General features: G+C 43.9%; 4 pseudogenes; 2 read left to right on the top strand and 2 right to left on the bottom strand.

Moving 5' to 3' along the window:
• Positions 1 to 728: 728 nt before the first annotated feature.
• Positions 729 to 3991, bottom strand: LOC105705742 (HLA class I histocompatibility antigen, A alpha chain-like; annotated as a pseudogene).
• A 4471-nt stretch (positions 3992 to 8462) lies between these two features.
• On the top strand, positions 8463 to 9949 carry LOC105705749 (SH3 domain-containing kinase-binding protein 1-like; annotated as a pseudogene).
• Positions 9950 to 10554: 605 nt separating this feature from the next.
• LOC105705743 (heat shock protein HSP 90-beta-like) lies at positions 10555 to 12781 on the bottom strand (annotated as a pseudogene).
• Positions 12782 to 17659: 4878 nt separating this feature from the next.
• LOC105705744 (large ribosomal subunit protein uL4-like) lies at positions 17660 to 18580 on the top strand (annotated as a pseudogene).
• Positions 18581 to 20750: the final 2170 nt, after the last annotated feature.

Consider the following 20750-nt stretch of genomic DNA (forward strand, 5'->3'; position numbering starts at 1 on the left):
ATGTGTAGGGACCACACTAGGTGACATCCAAGTCCTTGTGATCACAGGTCATGGTAAGACAAGGTTCTATTGAAGGATCAAGGAAAATGGAGCAGCAAAGATGACCCAGCCAAGCAGTGATCACATAAAACCCACAGTGGCCTGCATACACACTGGGCACAGCCCCATCTACTCCATCCCCTGCAAGAAATTAGTACAAGAAACACATGTACTGTGGAAGATTCTTGGGTGTTCCGTTTATTTTGCGACTCAAATTTCAGGAATCTTCTCCTTTAATTAACTCATCAACCTCTCATGGAAATAATTTTAAAAAGTAAACTATACTCAGATTCTAATGTTAATAGGAAAGTAAGAAGTTACAGCTCACTGCACCATGAAGTTGAGACAGAGATGGAGACATCCCAGCCCCAGGTCTCTGGAACAGGAAAGGTGATGGGGAAGGAATGCAGGTCAGCATGGGGAAGGGGTCATTGTGGACACAGGGCTGGGCTGGTCTCCCCACCTCCTCACATTATGTCTATAGGGACACAGACACATTCAGATGCCTTTGTAGAAAGAGAAGTCAGGGTTCTTGAAGTCACAAAGGGAAGGTGTGGATAAATCTTGCCTCTCAGTGCCACACAAGGCAGCTGTCTCACACTATAGAAAAATATTTATTAACAAATTCGTATCAGTCACAGTGAGGGGTGACACTTTAAAAAGCCCACCACATGCTCAATACATCCCACTCAAACAAACTCCATAGCACAGCTGTGTACACTGTTCTCCCCAACACCCACACACATCAGGGTCCTCAGGGTCTCAATTTTACAAGGTGATGTGAGAGACACATCAGAGCCCCGGGCACTGTCATTGTCTGGGATAGAACTAAAACAGGACCTGGTGAGAACTCACAGGAGATGCAGCTATAGGAGGAACTGCGGGCTGGGTGAGCTCCCCCATGGGATCCCGACCACAATATCCCAACGATCTCAGGGATCAGCCTCCTTCATACTTACTTGCTGCCTCAGTGTAGCTTCCTCCTTTGCTATCTGTGGGAAGAAAATATTCTGTGAGAGGCCAGAATGGTGGCAGGGCCATGAGGTCCTAGAGGACCCTCCTAGTCTTGGACCCCAGAGATGTTTCCAGAAATGTGTGACTGCAGACCCAGGGCAGGATCAGGAAAAACAAGGAAAGCAGGTGTGGGTCCTGGACCAACTGCCCCCCTAAGGACTGTCCTCAGCAGGGACCTTCCCTTGTGACCTGTGACTGCTGGGATCAGGTCCTCATCACCACAGTCATCAAGGTGATACATCTGTCCTTCATTGTCACAGGTGCTTTACACAAGAGTAAGTGCTGGCACACAGGGCCCAGGCTGGGTAAGCTCATGAGTGTGGATGGTGCTTCCCAGTAACCAGGCAGGGGACACTTCTACCGGGGGCTTGGAACCCTCAGTGGGACAAGAAATCTCAGACCCCACTCTGCACCCCTTCCTCACCTGAGCTCTTCTTCCTCCACATCACAGCAGTGATCACAGCTCCAGTGACTACAGCTCAAAGGACAGCCAGGTCAGCAACGATGCCTACGATGGGGATGGTGGGCTCGGAAGACACCTCTGGGAAAAGAGGGGAAGGTGAGGGGCCCTGATCCCAGGCCCCAGCCTTGACCCTGCTGAAAGGCTCCAGAGGCTCCTGCTTTCCCTAAGAGACATGATACCCCCATCTCCCTCCTTACTCCGTCTCAGGGTGAGGGGCTCGGGCAGCCCCTCAGTCTGCAGATTGGCTGGTGTATCTCTGCTCTTCTCCAGAAGGCACCACCACAGCCGCCCACTTCTGGGAGTTTCCGTCCCCTGCGGGCCTGGTCTCCACAAGCTCCGTGTCCTGGTTCTGGTCCTCCCCATCCCGCTGCCAAGTCAGTGTGATCTCCACAGGGTAGAAGCCCAGGGCCCAGCACCTCAGGGTGGCCTCATGGTTAGAGACGGGGTGGTGGGTCACATGTGTCTTGGGGTCATCTGAAGGAAAAGTCAGAAAATTCAGGCACTTTGCTTTCCTCATGGGACACTCCAGCAGCACTTATGTGATCATTCTGAGAAGGAAGAGGACACCTGGTGTGGGAAGGGAGCACAAAACCCATACACCAGCCTGGACACAGGCACCTGGGATAATCTATTCCTTGGAAATTCTAGTCTCTGAGCAGAGGAGGAGGGACTGCTGGTCCTGTCCTGAGTAGAGGCCAGGGGACTCAGAGGAACTGGAGTCAGACTTCTACACACATTGAGTGTGAAGCAGAGAACCAGGCCTGAGAGGAAATGGCTTGGTGCCCAAGGCTTGCTGTGGGGTCACAAGGAAACCCTGATCAGTATTCCAGGGATTGTCTTCACCTCCACTCCCTCAGAGACTTCATCCCTTAATTGTATCAGAGAGCAGGGCAGTCCCTCAGAGTCATTCTCTGGCACAGGATCTGGAAACCCAAGAGGATTCCTGAGGACCAGAGGGAGGGTGATATTCGAGTGCTGGTCCCATTTTTCTCCCCTACTTGTGCGAGGCCAGCCTGGGAGGTCTACAGGAGATCAGGGAGGCGCCCCGTTGCTCCTGGTACGCGCGCGCTCCAGTGTCTCATTCCTGTTCTCCAGGTGTCTGCGGATCCACTCCAGGCACCTGCCTTCCAGGTAGGCTCTCATCTTCTCCGCCACACTGTCCGCCTCCCACTTGCGCTGGGTGATCTGAGCCGCCAGGTCTGCGGTGGTCGAGGAGCGCAGGTCCTAGTTCAGGGCGAGGTAATCCTTGCGGTCGTAGGCGAACTGGTGATACCTGCGGAGAAGGCGCCCTTCGGGCCCAGGTCGCAGGAATACATCTCCTGGAGGGTGTGGGACCCCGCCCCCGCCCCGCCCCCGCGGTCATCCCGCCCACCAAGCCCCGCCCCTGCCCAACCTGCGGGGATTTTGGCCTAAACTGAAAACGAAACCGGGTAAAGGGGCTTGGGGCTCTCCCAGGTCGAGGGTCTGGACGGGTCCCCCAGTCTCGGGGTGGATCTCGGACCCGGAGACTCGGGGTGACCCAGGCCATCAGTCGGGAACGGGGAGGGGTCGTGACCTGCGTCCTGGACCGGGGTCAGTCACCGGCCTCGCTCTGGTTGTAGTAGCCGCGCAGGTTCCGCAGGTTCACTCGGAAACTCTGTGCGGTGTCCTTGAAAATCCGAGTCCCCGGGCCCCAATACTCCGGCCCCTCCTTCTCCATCCATGGCGCCCGCGGCTCCACCCTCAGACTCTAGGCGTCGCTGTCGAACCCCGCGATCTGCCTGTCGTCCATGTAGCCCACGGAGATGAAGCGGGGGTGCTCAAATACCTCACGGACTGGGAGCCTGGGGGCGAGGAGGGGCTGAGACCCACCCGACCCTTCTCACAGCGTGGCTCCCCGGGTCCTGCGCCCCCGCGGGGCGGGGCTCTCGCTTCTCCCGCAGAGGCCGTTTCTCTTGCGACCCCGCACTCACCTGCTCAGGTCTCAGTCAGGGCCAGGACCCCCAAGAGCATCAGGAGGAGGGTTCGGGGCGCAATGGGTGATTCGGGACTTTAGAACGGGGACTGCGGTGAGCTGATTGGCTTCTCTAGGAAGCCGACACCCAGTGGGAATGGGAACTTGGTTCACATCGTGAGTATCCAGGAAGAAGGTCCCGGCACAAGTGAGGAGAGGAAGAGAAACTGCGGAGATGAGGAATCCCCAACGCTGCGCATCCCCAATCCATACACCTCCTTTGGTGCCTGAGACCCTGAGAGCCACGTCTGGGCCCTGGCACTTCGTCCTGACCCAGCTCCTCCTGTGCCAAGCGCTCTGTCTCAATGTCTCCCTGAGTCTTGGCCCAGGAGCTGCTGAGAAACCAGAGAGAAACCCTCAGCATGGGTCCCGTCCCTCTTCCTTCACTTTTCATCCCTGCATCCCCGGTCCCTGAACTGGACTTCATGCCTCCCACTCCTTCCCGGCCCCCCTGGATTCTTCTAGAAGAAAACTCACCCCATGGAGCTTGGTGCCAGAGAGTGAGCTCGCCCTGGGAATGAAGGTGTAGAAACAGGGTGTTTTGGGTTTTTTTTTCTTAAATCCGGTAAAATTGTGCCTGAACGCATGAGATAGCACAGAGACCAGTTTGCTTTTTGTTTATTAACTACAGTGGGCAGCAGAATCTTGGTAACCCCTGAATGATCAGGAATCTAATCGGTAAAAAATGCGACTTTGGCCCCTTGATATGCAAATGTGTCTAAAAGCATTACAACAGGACTCAAAAAGCTCCTAAGTTCCACTTTTCCAGACAATGTATCTGTGACTCCAGCTTGTTGTATTTTAAATTTACCTTCATTCCATAGCCCTGAGTTACTGTGTGGGTCCAGGACATCTCCTCAGTTCAAAGTAGCACACTGTGTTACTGTATGTTGCAACCAGGAGCCAGTACAGACTTCATTCACTTCACAGTCGCAAGTGTTCAAGGCGGTCACAATGCCCCTCACCAGTGCTCATGCATTGCCTGTTTTTAGGAAGTGTCCACATCTAAGTGGTGTGTGCATATTTTATAGGAACACTTAGTGTTTATTTAGACCTGATTAACATAAAAAACAATTACTTTTTAGGCAGACCTAAAAACCACATAAGGTATTAAAGGCCAACTGCAAAGAACACCCTTGCAGGCTCTGTAGATGGATGTATTAAAAATCTATAAAACAATGTGTTTCAACCTAAGAATTCTGTTGCTTTTGAATTCCTTCCCTCTGCTCCTTTTCCTCACCTCCTGCTTCTCCAGCCCTTCCCTCCATCCCTCTCATCCCTCAGGCCCTCCTCTCCCCTTAGACCCCACCACCCTGTCACTCCTGAATTGTGGTTCTAGCATTGTCTCGTTATCTGCTACATGACTATTCTCTCCACAATGAACCTGCTACTGTGAGTCAGAGTGTGTCATTTCTCCACCTAAAACACTCCAGTGGCTCCACCTTGGTCTTGTGAAGCTTCCAGAATGTCAGGCATATGAGCATATGAGGGCATACCTGCTCCATCGTAGGCACTAAATTAATTTTTCTTGACTGAATGAATGAAATATGAGTGCATTAAGTTGCATCACAGAAAATTATAAAATGTGAAACACTGAAAAAATTAAGATTTTATTTAATGTAACTAGTGTGCATATCAATTAATCAATTCATTCCATAAGTTTGTTGAGCCTGTGTATGAATTTTATAAGACTGTGTAATTATCGCAAATATTGGCTTTAAACAACACCCGTTTATTGTATTCATACATTTATTTATTTTTAGAGACAAAGTCTCTCTCTGTCATCCAGGATGAAGTTCAGTCACATGATCATGGCTCACTGCAGCCTCAAACTCAAGGGATCCTCCTGCCTCAGTCTTCAGAGTAGCTAGGACTGAAAGTACCACCATGCTCAACTAATTAAAGAAAAAAAAAACTGTAGAGATGACGGTCTCACTATATTATCCTGTTGGTCTCAAACTCCTGGCTACAAGTGATCTTCCTGTGTCAGCTCCTCAAATGTTATGATTACAGGTGTGTGCTACCAAGCCTGGCCTAACAACACCCATTTATCTGTTTATAGTTCCTTAGTCAGCAATCCCGGCATGATGTGGATGGAATCTCTGTTCTGTGCTTCCCAAAGCAGTGTTTTCATTTTGAATTCTCCTTCAGGCTTATACAGAGGAGTCAGAATGCAGTTTTTGGCAGTTGTAAGACAGGTTCCTGCTCCTTGCTTGCTGCCAAGGTGGAGAACAGGGAGGGATGTGGTCAATTCCTGGTGCCCACCAGCATTCTTTCCCACACAGCCCCTTCATTTTCAAAGCCCACAGTGGAGGAAACCCCTCATGCTGAATCCCTCTCACACTGTGAATCTCTACGCTCAAGAAGAACCCAGTCCTTTCAAGGGCTCACCTGATTAGGGCAGTCCACGCAGAATAAACCCAGCCTAAAGTCAACTAATTGATGCCCTTAATTATATCTGCTGAATCCCTTCACAGCAGCACCTACATTCAATTTGGGAGAATATCTGGGGGAAGGTGAATGATCAGGAGTTGGTTGTTGGGGATATCATAGAATCAGCCTAGCAAGGATAGGATCTTCCTTTTGTGTTTAATTGGAAACAGTTGGAAATTGAAGTTCAAGTAAAGTGATCATTGTGAACGGTAATAAAATACATCCTCTTCAGCCATGAAAATTCTCCTTACCTTTTACAACCAAGTTATATATTTAGTATCTTACAATTAATTTAGGCCAGGTGTGGTGGCCCATGCCTGCAATTTTACCACTGTGGAAGGCAGAGGAAGGTGGATCCATTGACTCCAGAAGTTCAAGATCAGCCTGGGAAACATGGTCAAAGCCCCATCTCTGCCAAAAAATTAGAAAATTAGCCAGGCATGGTGGTTCATGCCTGTCATCCCAGCTACTCAGGAGGCTGAGGTCAGAGGACCCCTTGAGCCCAGGAGGTCGGCACTGCAGTGCATGGGGATCATGCCACTACATTCCATCGTGGGTGACAGAGTGAGTCACTGTCTCAAAAATAACAAGATTGATGATCACAAATTTAGAGCATATGCAAATTAATGTGTAATAATCCATCCTCTCATGAAAATCTATCAGTTATTTACTATTGCATAACAAATTATTTAAAACAAGCAACTCAAAACAACAGATATTCATCATCCCCCACAGTTTCCAACAGTCAGGAATCCAGGAGAGGTTTCCCTGAGTGCTTCTGGCTGAGTTCCTCTCACAAGGTTGTAGTCCAGTTGTCAGCCAGGGCTCCGTCATCTGAGTGTTTCACTGGGGCTGAGGATACACATGAAACATGGCTCAGTCACATGGCTGTTGGAAAAGGCCTAGTTTCTTGTTGTTTGGTTCCAGAAGTCCTCAGTTCTTAGCCACATGGACCTTCCTGCAGGGCAGCTTATGGGACAGCAGCTGGCTTTTCCTAGAGCTCATGATCCCAGAGAGAGAGAGAGAGAGAGAGAGAGAGAGAGAGAGAGAGAGAGAGAGAAAATGTAGAAGCCACAGTGACTTTTATCTTCTACACCCAGAATGACAAACTGTCGCTCTGGGTGTAGAAGATATGTCATCATTACTCTATCAGTTAGAAGTTGCATTAGCTCATTCTCACACTGCTATAAAGAAATACCTGAGACTGGGTAATTTATAAGAAAAGGAAGTTTAATTGACTCACAGTTCTACATGACTGAGGAGGCTGCCCCAGGACACTTACAATCATGGCAGAAGTAGAAGCAAACACGTCCTTCTTCACATGGTGGCAGGAGAGAGAAATGCAGAGTGAAGCAGGGAAAAGCCCCTTATAAAACCATCAGATCTCATGAGAATTCACTCACTATCATTAGAACAGCATAGGGGAACCGTCCCCATGATCCAGTCACCTCCGATGTGATCCCATCCCCAATATGTCAGATTACAATTCATAAGGCAATTCAAGATGAGATTTGTGTGGGAACACAGAGCCAGGCCATATCAGAAGTGCATCATTAAATCCGAGCCACATTCAAGAGAGAGAATTAAGCTGCACCTCTGGAAGGGACCAGTATTAAAGGATTTGCATATATGTTAAAAGCAAAATTAAAACTATTGTTTCAAGATTTTGTAACTCAAAGGCTTTTTTATTATCTAATTGTTTTTCATAAATGCTTTAAGCTTGTCTTTTAATTTAATTAATTTTAAGCTCCAGGGTACAGGTGCTGGATGTGCAGGTTTGTTACATAGTAACGTGTGCCATGGTGGTTTGCTGCACCTGTCAACCCATCATCTAGGTATTAACCCCGGCATGCATTAGCTGTTTATCCTAATGCTTTGACCACCACTGCCCACCCTCAACAGGCCCCAGTGTGTATTGTTCCTTTCCTCTTGTCCATGTGTTCTCATTGCTCAGCTCTCAATTACATGTGAGAACATATAGTGTTTGGTTTTCTGTTCTGTGTTAATTTGCTGAGGATAATGGCTTAGAGCTTCATCCATATCTTTTTATGCAGCCATAAAAATAAATGAAATCAAGCAAAGGACTTGATTTCATTTATTTTTATGGCTACATAATATTCTATGGGGTATATGTATCATCTTTTCTTTATCCAGTTCACCATTGATAGGCATTTGGGTGATTCCATGTCTTTGCTATTGTAAATAGTGCTGTAATGAACATACACATGCATGTATCTTTATAATAGAATGATTTATATTCCATTGGGTATATATCCTGTAATAGGATGGCTGGGTCAAATGGTATTTCTGGTTCTAAATCTTTGAGGAATCACCATACTCTCTTCTACAATCATGGAACAAAGTTATGTTTCCACCAAGAACATAAAAGCATTCCTATTTTTCTGCAACCTTGTTCCGACTCCCGTGTTCTCAACGGGAAGACTGGAATGTTTCCTTCCAACTTCATCAAGGAGTTGTCAGTGTAGTCAGATAAGCTTGGCATTTCCCAGGATGAGCATCTGTCCAAGTCAAGTTTAAGGGAAACCACAGCTCCGAGAGCGATGGGGGTGACTCAAGCAGCACCAAGTCTGAAGGTGCCTATGGGACAGTGGCAACTGCAGCAATCCAGCCCAAAAAAGTTAAAGGAGTGGGCTTTGGAGACATTTTCAAAGACAAGCCAATCAAACTAAGACCAAGATCAATTGAAGTAGAAGATGACTTTCTGCCGGTGGAAAAGACTATTGGGAAGAAGTTACCTACAACTCCAGCAACTCCAGACTCCTTGAAAACAGAAATGGACAGCAGGAGAAAGAGTAAGGATTACTGCAAAGTAATATTTCCATGTGAGGCACAGAATAATGATGAAATGACAATCAAAGAAGGAGATACAGTCACTCTCATCAATAAGGACTGCATTGAGGTAGGCTGCTGGGAAGGATAGCTGAACGGCAGATGAGGCGTGTTCCCAGATAACTTCGTGAAGTTATTTCCACCGGACTTTGAAAAGGAAGGGAATAGACCCAAGAAACCACTGCCTCCACCTGCTCCTGTCATCAAACAAGGGACAGGTACCACTGAGAGAAAACATGAACTTAAAAAGATACCTCCTGAAAGGCCAGAAATGCTTCCCAACAGAACAGAAGAAACAGAAAGACCACAGACAGAGCCAAAACTGGATTTACGGAAGCCCTCCATTCCTGCCATACTGCCAAAAAAGGCTTGGCCACCTAAGACCAATTCCCTCAACAGATGTGGTGCACTGTCCCCAAGAAGGCCAGAACTACCAGTGAGTCCGCTGACACACACCAGGGGTGATGGTCCAAAGATTGACTTGGTGGGCAGTTCGCTTTCTGGCATCTTGGACAAAGATCTCTTGGACAGCAGCAATGATATCAACCTAGAAGGTTTTGACTCCGTGGTGTCATACTGAGAAACTCAGTGATCTGACCACAAGCAGACCAAAAGCTATGTGGAGGTGGCCACCATCCCAGTCCCTCACATCTTCATCCCTTTCAAGCCCTGATATCTTCAACTCCCCAAGTCCTGAAGAGGATAAGGAGGAACACATTCCACTTACGCACAGAGGAGTGGATGCACCAAAGAAAACTTCCAAGTCTATTACCATATCCCAAGTGTCTGAAAACAAAGCATCCTTGCTGCCCAAGCTGGGGACTGTGGCAGCAGCTGGTGGTGGGCCAGCCCCTCTGTCCTTCGCTGCCTCCTCCCCATTGTCATCCTTTTTGGGAACAGCTGGTCACAGAGTCAACTCCCCGTCTCTGTTCAGCACAGAAGGAAAACCAAAGATGGAGCCTGCGGCCAGCAGCCAGTCAGCCATGGAGGAGCTCAGGACACAGGTCCGCGAGGGGAAGAGCATCATCGAGAACATGAAGGACCAGCAGAAATGGGAGATTAAACAGTTATTGTCTGAGTTGGATGAAGAGAGGAAAATCTGGCTTCGGTTGCAGATGGAAGTAAATGACAAAAAGAAAGCTCTACAATCAAAATGAATACTTGATCAATGAAATGTCACATTTTCATCCTGAGTCCGAGACTCAAATTTTCTGCCCCAGCCAAAATAATCTTGTGCCAAAAGATTAAAGGTTTGCCTCAATATGTCCCTGTTTGAAAGATTAGCACAAAAGTCTGATAGAACAACACAGATTCCATCCAAGAGGAGAATTTTCCCCTGGGTTTAATCGTGGGGCTGGCATTCATTGTGACTTACACAGAACAAAGTTGTGCTAAAGACTTTTCTACTCTGAGATCTCAATGTGAAATGAAAACTCAGGCAGTTTAGTCCATAGTGGTACTATTTTGATGATATTTTCCATAAATAAAATGTATTTTCAGATTTAAAACTTTTTAAATAAAAATTTATTTATTTATTTTTTATTTTGCATACTTTAATTTCAGAACAAAATGAACAAACAAAATAAAAAACCACAATATACAACATCCAGTCCTGCTGTCAGAGTAGGGAAAGAATGGGAGCTTGACACCCTTGTTTCCTGCCTTCAACAGAAGGACAGGAGAGAAAAAAAATACCAGACATTAGCAGGGGGAGCCAGGTGGGACAGGGGCACTCAAGGCTGCAGTGGGAGCCACGGGGACACTATACAAGGGCAGTTTTCCAACTAGGAACTCCTAATCTACTTCTTCCATCACCCTCAATAAGGGGGATCTCATCAGGAACTGCAGCACTGGGTTCCTCTGCTGCCACTTCATTTTCATCTATACCTAGACCTAGCTTGATCATGCAGTAGATGTGGTTGGAGTGGGTCTGGGGATCCTCAAGGGAAAAGCCAGAAGAGAGCAGGGCGGTTTCAAACAGCAGCACCACAAGGTCCTTGACTGCCTTGTCATTCTTGTCTGCCTCAGCCGTCTGCCGCAGCGTGTCCATAAAGGGTGGCCAGGGTTGATCTCCAGGTGCTTTTTGGCCATCATGTAGCCCATGGTGGAGGTGTCCCAAAGTGCCTGGGCTTTCATGATCCTCTCCATATTGGCTGTCCAGCCGTAGGTGCTTGTCACAATGCAGCAGGGTGAAGACACAAGCCTATTGGAGAATGTCACCTTCTTAACCTTCTTATCTGAGATTCCTTTCATGAGCTTGCAGAGATTCTCAAACTTTGCCTTGCTCTCTTCCATTTTCTTCTTCTCCTCCTCATCCTCTGGTAGCTCCAGATCCTCCTTGGTAACTGAGACCAGACTTTTCCCATCAAACTCCTTTAGCTGCTGCACACAGCTAAAGGATTCACAAATGGGCTCAGTCATATATACCACCTTGAAGCCCCACTTCTGCACTCACTCCACAAAAGCTGAGTTGACCACCTGCTCTTTGTTTTCACCAGTGATGTAATAGATGGACTTCTGTGTCTCCTTCATGTGAGAAACATACTCTGATAGAGATGTCATCTCATCTCCAGACTGGGAGATGTGATAGTGCAGCAGCTCAGACAGGTGGCATTGGCTAGTGGAATCCTCATGAATTCCAAGCTTGAAATTTTTAGAGAATACCACATAGAATTTCTTGTAATTCTCCTTGTCTTCTGCCAGCTCAAAGAAGAGCTCAAGGCACTTCTTTTTCAAGATTTTGCTGTTCTGGAGCATTTCTCAGGAGATGTTCAGAGGCAAATCCTCAGAGTCAACCACACCACGGATAAAGTTGAGATACTCTGGTATCAGCTCATCACAGCTGTCCATGATAAATACATGACTGACATAGAGTTTGATGTTGTTCTTTGTCTTCTTGTTCTCAAAACGGTCAAAGGGAGCCCAATGAGGAATGAATAGCAATGCCTTGAATTCCAACAGACCTTCTACAGAAAAGTGCTTGACTGCCAAGTGGTCTTCCCAGTCATTAGTGAGGCTTTTGTAGAATTCTTCATACTACTCTTGAATGATGTCATCATGGTTTCTGGTCCAAATACGTTTGGTCTTGTTTAGTTCTTCCTGATCAATGTATTTCTCTTTGATCTTAGTTTTCTTCTTCTTATCCTTTCCACTATCATCCTCCTCATCTGAACCCACATCTTCAATCTTGGGCTTTTCTTCATCTTCTTTATCTTTCTCATCTTTCTCACCTTTCTCTTCCTCTGCCTCATCATTACTAATTTCCTTCTCTCGTTCCTTCTGCAAATAAAGGGTGTTAGGATAACCTATGAACTGAGAGTGTTTCTTCACCACTTTTTTGACACACCTTTCTTCTAAGTACTCTGTCTGATCTTCTTTAAGGTAGAGGATCACCTTGGTACCCCTGCCAATGGGCTCACCAGAGTCAGCAAGCACAGTGAAGGAACCTCCAGCAGAAGACTCCCAGGCATACTGTTCATCAGCATTATGCTTTGTGGTCATGACCACTTTCTCTGCCACCAAGTAGGTGGAATAAAAGCCAACACCAAATTGCCCAATCATAGAGATGTCTGCACCAGCCTGAAGAGCCTCCATGAATGCTTTAGTACCAGACTTGGCAATGGTTCCCAAATTATTTATGAGATCTGCTTTGGTCATGCCAATGCCTGTGTCTACCAAAGTCAAGGTATGTTCCTGAGGGTTGGGGATGATGTCAATTTTCAGCTCTTTACCACTGTCCAACTTGGAAGGGTCTGTCAGGCTCTCATAGTGAATCTTGTCCAAGGCATCAGAAGCATTAGAGATCAACTCCTGAAGGAAAACCTCCTTGTTGGAATAGAAGGTATTGATGATGAGAGACGTGAGTTGGGCAATTTGTGCCTGAAAGGCAAAAGTCTCCACCTCCTCCTCTCCATGGTGCACTTCCTCAGGCATCTTGAAAAGAAAAGGCTCACAGGTATTAGAAAGCAAGGTGGGCTGGCTGTCCAACACACACGAGACACAAGAGCAGCGCTGGAGTGACTCGAGAGCAATAAAAATTTATTAATAAAAAATTATTAAAAAGTCAAGGAAAAATAGATAAAATCAGGTATATCTGTTTTTTCTTGACTTTTAAATAATTGCCATTCTGACTGGCATGAGATGGCATCTCATGGTGGTTTTGATTTACATTTTTCCAATGATTAGTGATGTTGAGCTTTTTTTTTATTATGTTTTTGGCCTCATGTATGTCTTCTTTTGAGAAGTATCTGTTCACATCCTTTGTCCACTTTTTAATGAAGTTGTTTTTTATGTAAATTTGCTTAAATTATTTGCTGATTCTGAATATTAGACCTTTGTCAGATGAATAGATTGCAAAAATTTTCTCCCATTCTGTAGGATGTTTGTTTGCTCTGATGATAATTTCTTTTGCTGTGCAGAATTTCTTCCCTTTAATTAGATCCCATTTGTCAATTTTTGCTTTTGTGGCAGTTGCTTTGGCAATTTCATCATAAAGTCTTTGCCCAATGTGTATGTCTTGAATGGTGTTGCCTAGATTTTCTTCCAGGGTTTTTGCAGTTTTGGGTTTATACTTAAGTATTGAATCCATCTTGAGTTAACTTTTATACAAGGTGTAAGGAAGGGGTCCAGTTTCAATTTTCTGTATATGGCTAGCCAGTACTCTCAACACCATTTATTAAATAGGAAATCCTTCCCCTGTTGCCTGTTTTTGTCACATTTGTTGGAAAGCACATGGTTGTAGATGAGAGGTCTTCTTTCTGAGTTCTTTTTCTGTGCCATTTGTCTACATGCCTGTGTGTGTGTGTGTGTGTTTTTTTTTTTTTCAATACCATGCTGTTTTGGGAACTGTAGCCTTGTTGTATAGTTTTGTCTGGTAGTCTGATGCTGCTAATTTGTTCTTTTTGCTTAGGATTCTCACAGGTATACAAGCTCTTTTTTTAGATCCATATGAATTTTAAAATAGTTTTTTTCTAATTGTGTGATAAGCTTCTCTTTTAAATTAGTGATTAAAAGTTCAAGACATCACAGAGCCTTGGGTGCTGAGGGGGAAACAGTTTGAGATGGAGAAAGGAGATAATATGGTATCTCTGAGTTTTTCTTGCAAATACCTATAATAACAATTTTCTCTTTAATGAGTTAACACAGTTTTGAACGTAGAGTAACTAGATTAAATAGTTCCAAGTCTTCATTTCCATAAAAATAATGCCTTGAAAATAAGTCTTTGTTTTGTCTAAGATGTCTCAAATTTAGTGGAAATATGCCCCAAGGGCCCGTTTTCTTATTGAAATATCTTCTTCAAAAAACATCTGTGTATACTTAAAAAAAAGAAACACTGGGCTGGGCATGGAGGCTCATACCTGTAATGCCAGCACTTTGGGAGGCCGAGGTGGGCAGATCACAAGGTCAAGAGGTCGAGACCATCCTGGCCAACATGGTGAAACCCCGTCTCTACTAAAAATACAAAAATTAGCCAGGCTTGGTGACACTCACCTGTGGTCCCAGCTGCTTGGGAGGCTGAGGCAGAAGAATCACTTGAACCCATGAGGCGGAGGTTGCAGTGAGCCAAGATTGCGCCACTGCACTCCAGCCTGGTGGGGGAAAAAAAAAAAAAAAGGAAACACTGCTCTGTCTCTGGAGTAGCCATTCTTTTATTTCTTTATTTCTCTGATAAATTTGCTTTCACTTACAAAGAAATTGCCTAATCAGATGACTTTTCATACTCCAGTCAACACATCTAACTTAGCATGATGCCAATAACTTTGGTTTGATGTAGTAGCCCAAAATGGTTAGCATGAATTGAGAAACAAGTTTTTTTCAAAAACTAGCTGTTTAGTGGGCATTCTATAATAAAGTTAACATTGTTTGTTCTGGTATTGAATGGATATGATATAAATAATTTAGACACCACTTTGATTCAAAATAGCAATGGTATTATGTGCTTCTGAAGTATATTTTTTAATTGTTTTTTTGCAGTCCTATTTTGTTTTCCATTCATATTTGCTATTCTGTCACTGGTTATCCCTTTCTACTCTTTTCTTGTTTCATTTATTTTGATCAATGATGTGCATTTCCAATTTGGTAAAACTTCAATTTAGATGTATGTGTAGTAAAATGTAACATGACAACTTTTGCAAGAAGGAATTACCTTGCACATCAGCTTGAACATTGATTGTATACTTAAAAATCTAGAGAGATGCCAGGGAGCCAAGGACCAAATGACCTATTTTTAGCTAAGGCAATTTTCTTGGCATCCTCATCCTCTCTGTCACATGGCTCCTTGCAATTCTCTATGGTTTTCTTCCAATGTAAGTAGTTCTCATTAAGGATTCTTGCAATGAACTTTAGTATTCTTTTCTCTTTTATTTTAATAAAACCAGGTATATTTTAATTTGGAAAACTCTGAGGAATTACAATGAAGTAACTACCAGGGTGCCCAGCACTGTTGTAAAACACAGAACCTGTAAGGCTACCCTGGGCTGCTGCCCATTCCCATCTCCCAGAAGGAGACTCCATAATGAGTCTTGTGGTTATTATTCCTTTGTATTTCTTTAAAGATTTGTGCAATAAGTGTATATCTATATCTACCTATCTATCTATCTATACATATATATGTACATATGTATCTCCAAACCAAATATTAGTTTTGCTAGTTTTTAAGCTTCCAGTACAGCAAATTCCTACTGCATTTGTTTTTTCATAATGCACATTACATATAGGAGTTATCTGTGGTGTGGGAGGCTATCATTGATTTATTTTTGCTGCTGAAGGTTTACATTTTATGGTTATACCACAATTTCACCAGCTTCCTATTGATGTGTCAGAGGCTAATTCCAGCTTTTACCATAAACATTATTATGCATGTCTCCTTGAAACATAGGCAAGAAAGTCCCCAGATTGTATGATTAGGAGTTAGGTTGGAGGATATATTGTATGGACTTTAACAATACTAGATAATGGTAATATGATTTCCAAAGTGATTGTGCCTACTTAAACTATTTTTTTTTTTTTTTGAGACTGAATCTTGCTTTGTCACCTGGCTGGAGTGCAGTTGTGTGATCTTGGCTCACTGCAAATTCTGCCACCCCATTCAAGTGATTCTCCTGCCTCAGCCTCCCGAATAACTGAGATTACAGGCACACACCACTATGCCCAGCTAATTTTTGTGTTTTTAGTAGAGACAGGGTTTCACCGTGTTGGCTAGACTGGTCTTGAACTCCTGACCTCTGATGATCTGCATGACTTGACCTCCCAAAGTGCTAGGATTACAGGCATGAGCCACCACACCCAGCCTAAACTCTTAAATAAATGAGCAATACTTGATGTTGATGATGTGTTCTGAAAACACTGAGTTGAAGGAATTGAGTTAAAAGCCAGTGTCTTGGCTGCAGGTTTATAGCAGGAATTTTTATTTAGACTCTGTTATTAACTACCTGTTGTTTACTTGTTTCTCATATACCATGGCATTACGGTTTTGAAATATAGATTCAGAAAATGCTTATTTATGGCACAATCAAATAGGGTTGTTTTATATGTTAGAAAAATTTTATAATAAAAAGCAAAAAAATGGGGAAAGGGAGGGAAAGAAGGAGGAATAGAGGAAAAAGTGAAAGAAGAAAAAAAGGAAGAAGATGGGAAAATTGGAAGGAAAGGGGGGTGAGAAGGAGGGAGGGTAAGAGTTTGAATGGAAATAGAGAAGAAAGGGAGGGAGGAAGAGAAGGAAGGAGAAAGGAAATGAACAGAGGAGAAAAAAGCTAAAATATAGACAAGACTAGGCATTGAGAAACTAGAAACTCTATTTATGGCTAATATTACCAAAATAGGAGGGAATAAAACAGATGTAGTAAACCTCTGCAGAATAATGGAAATGTGAGAGGGCTCCATTAGTTATCCATTGCTGTGTAACAAACTACCCCCAAATTTAGTGACTTCCAGCAACAAACATCGACAAACTCAAAAGCATAATACAAATATCAGCAAAATGGAGCCAATGCAGGGAGAAAAATTTGAATAAACAAAAGGATTACAAATTGGAATAACTAAGAGGTCATTGGTGTGCAGATGAAAATGATTTTTTGTAGTCCAAATGCTCGAAAAAGGAAGTGCCAAAATGGGATTCAAGTTACAGCATTTTATTAGGGGACACACAGGTCAGACGATATGGTGAGGGAGGTAGGTTACCCTGGGAAACGCAACAGGCCAAGATGCAAGTGTGACCCCCAGTGATGGACAGAGGGGGAAGGTTTACTGGATGTGTCCTAGACCACAGACAATGTAAGCGAAGTTGAGCAAGGCCATGGAGGAGTCCTGGAACCATAGTTCACCATCAGAGGTGTCCCCTGTCTCCCTGGAATGTCCTGCCTTAGTGTCACTGGTGTGACCCATAACTGGTAGAGAGCAGCCCATAGGAAGGAGCCTCTCACCACCAATGCTGCTGCGGATGTCAGGGCACAGGTGCAGGGCCTTGGGAGATCACCCAGGAGTGTGACTCAAACCTTCTGCCCTGATGGATCTGGGCCTTTGGAAATCAAATAATCTCAGGCTGAATTGGTGGATGATTCTGCTCACACTTACAATGGGGTAAGGGAAATCAGAAGGCTCCCAGGTGGATCTCTGGTTTCTACACATACTTCTGCTCTCATTGTGTGAAAGTAGCCATGCCTCCTCTTGGCTGGATCTATTCAGCCAAGGATGAGGATCCATTATCTGGTCCTGGAAATGAAGAGACTCATCTTCTCACCAGTTCGAGGTGGTGGAACTCACTGTTCTGGACAGAGTGCTTTTGGAAATATGTGTTACAGATGCTCTATGTTTGCACTAATCAAAGCCTGTCATCATTGGCACCACAGAGTGAACACAAGCCAAAAGCTATGCCATCTGCTCTGACCTGTGCCTCAGCCTGACCAGTGTTAGTCATGTCTAAAGGTCATCATATTGAGGACACTCCTGTACTTCCTGTGATGGCCAAAGATATAGTTGAAGTCTACAAGAAGACCAAGGAGGCTCTTTTGCTTCTTAAGAAATGTAGAGCCTGGGATAATATCAAAAAGTCTGTGCCTCTCAGCTAATGAGAGCTGGCAAGGACTAAATGAGAAAATGTCATTGTATCCAGTGCAGGGGACCCCACGTCACCTATAATGAATGAGGTTAGATGGTATCAGCAAGGTCTTCAGAAACATTCCTGGAATTACTCTACTTAATGTAGGAAATTGAGCATTTAGGACCCTGCACCTAGTGGGCATGTGGGACATTCTGCATTTGGACTGAAAGCACTTTCCAGAAGTTAGATGAATTGCACAGCACTTGGCACAAATTTGCTTCCTTCAAGAGTAACTGCAACCTTTCCAGACACAAGTTGATCAATACAGATTTCAGCAGAATCTTGAAAATCCCAGAGATCCAAAGAGACCCTTGAGCACCACGCAAGAATATTCACTGAAGAGTCCTGAAGAAGAACCCACTGATGTGTTCCTGAGAATGACATTAAAACTAAACCCATAGGCAAAGACCATGTTCTAGAAGACCATTCTTTCCCAGATCAGGAATCACAAACTCTGGGTAGATAAGGCAGCTGCAATAGCAGCATTAGAGGCCAAATCAGCTGAGAAGGGGGTTGCAAGCAAGAAGTCTGTGGCAGGCAAGTAAGGAAAGAAAGCTGTTGGTTCTAAGACGCAGAAGAAGCCTCTGGTGGGAAAAAGGCAGCAGCTACAGAGAAACCAGTAGCTGAAAAGAAGCCTGCAGGAAAGAAACCTACCACAGAGAAAAAGAAGCCTCCTGCACAAATGTTGTAAGGCTGAAATCATTGTGGGTAAGTTACTGTGGACAAAGACTTGATCAAAGGGAGAGTGAAAAAAGAAATAAAGAACAAATGTAAGTGATCCCTCTCTCTGCTTCATTTTTCCTTGTGCTTATTCTGGCAGTTTTGTAAATGAAATCTGTTGCTGAAATGTGAAATTCTTATTTGATGAAAGTCTCCAAATATTAGAGAATAAAATTATCAGTGTCTAAGCCTTGCACACTGAAAAAAAATAGAAACTTTAGGAAATAAAGCCATGCATGAGGATCTGACTCTGAACAAGCTCTAAGGTGATGCTGAAGTGAGAGCCACTTACTGGACTATGTGATCTCGGGCAGCTCCTGGAATTCCTGTGTCCTCTTAGAAAAGTCAAATGAGGACCCAGTGCCCAGATCATAGTTTATAAATGTCATTCTTCAGTATGAAAAAGCAGGGCACCTTAGAAAAATAGCTGATTACAAGGCTAGGATAGAGAAAATACAACATAAACTTAGAACATCATGTAATTCTAGAAAGGAAGTGCCACTCCCCAGCTAAAAATTGAGAATGTGCCAAAGGGCCACAGGAGCCAACCTGAAATAGCTCCCTATGGACAAACCTAGAATAATTTGAACAATAACATAACAACAGTATTGAATTATAACCCAAAATATAAAATGAATATCCATTTTGTACTGAAAAAATAATTAATTTAAGAAATAAATAAATGAGAGTGAAGGGACAAATCTTTCTTACAGAAGAATTTCCAATAATACATGAAGAGAATCCTTTTTCCAGAAGATGAAACTTAATTTCCATCTTTTGAATGTGGGCTGGACATGGTGACTCACAAAGAATGGAATACAGGATATAAAGAATTGTAAACTTACAGAGGAGAAACTTGGCAGGCACCACCTTAACCAAGTGATCAAAGTCCTGTTGATATCATGCACTCCTTGATATGATGTGATGAGAAAGGCACTTACCAGTATGGCACTTGTCCCCTAAACCCTTAACCCCAATCTAATCATGAGAAAACATCAGACAAACCCAAACTGAGTGACATTCTACAGATTATCTGTCTAGTACTCTTCAAAACTTTCAAAAACATAAAAACAGGCAAAGACGAGAAACTCACAGATCAGAGGAAACATGACTACTAACAGCATTAAGTGACCTGAACTGAATCCTGGAATAGGCAAAGGACATTAATGGAAAAACTAGTGAAATTCAAGTAAAGCAATAGTTTAACTGATAATATTATGCTAATGTTAATTGCTTACATTCCTAGCCTTAACATGGTTTTATTAAATTGTAACATTAATGGAAGTTGAAAGTAGGGTAGATAGAACTCTGTGCTCAAGATACACAGAGGTCAAATTTTTTTTTTTTTGAGATGGAGTTTCACTCTTGTTACCCAGGCTGGAGTGCAATGGTGTGATCTCGGCTCATCACAACCTCCGCCTCCTTGGTTGAGGCAATTCTCCTGTCTCAGCCTCCTGAGTAGCTGGGATTACAGGCACGCACCACCATGCCCAACTAATTTTTGTATTTTTAGTAGAGATGGGGTTTCACCATGTTGACCACGATGGTCTCGATCTCTTGACCTTGTGATCCACCCACCTCGACCTCCCAAAGTGCTGGGATTACAGGTGTGAGCCACCGTGCCCGGCAATTTTTTTTTTTTTTTACCTTGAACTTAGACCCACTTGCCCAGCAGCCATTAAACTGATGCCTATTATGATAGAGTAGTTCCTCCTGTTTTAAAACTTCATACATATCCACTCATCCACTATGGCTTCCCTGTGTCTGGCTTTTTGCACTTCGTGTAATATCTATGTGGTCTATTCAGGGTGTTGCATGTATCAGTAGTTTCCTCATTTTTATTGCTGGTAGTATTCTATTGCATTACTGAACCAGTCTTTTGTACATTGTGGGAGTATTCTTGTTTTTTTTTTACTATTACAAATAAAGAAAATATAAATATTCTTGTACAGGGATTCGTGGACATATTCTTCAGTTCTCTTGAATAAATATCTAGGACTTTAAAGGTAACCATAGAGTACTAGCTGGCTTAACTTTGTTAGATGATAGGAAACTGACTTTCAAAGTGGTTTTATATTCTTTTTATTTATTTATTTATTTATTTATTTATTTTTATTGCATTTGAGGTTTTGGGGTACATG

This window comes from Aotus nancymaae, unplaced genomic scaffold (genome assembly GCF_030222135.1).
Source record: "Aotus nancymaae isolate 86718 unplaced genomic scaffold, 86718_ANA_hifiasm-v0.15.2.pri h1tg000027l, whole genome shotgun sequence".
Lineage (NCBI taxonomy): Eukaryota > Metazoa > Chordata > Mammalia > Primates > Aotidae > Aotus > Aotus nancymaae.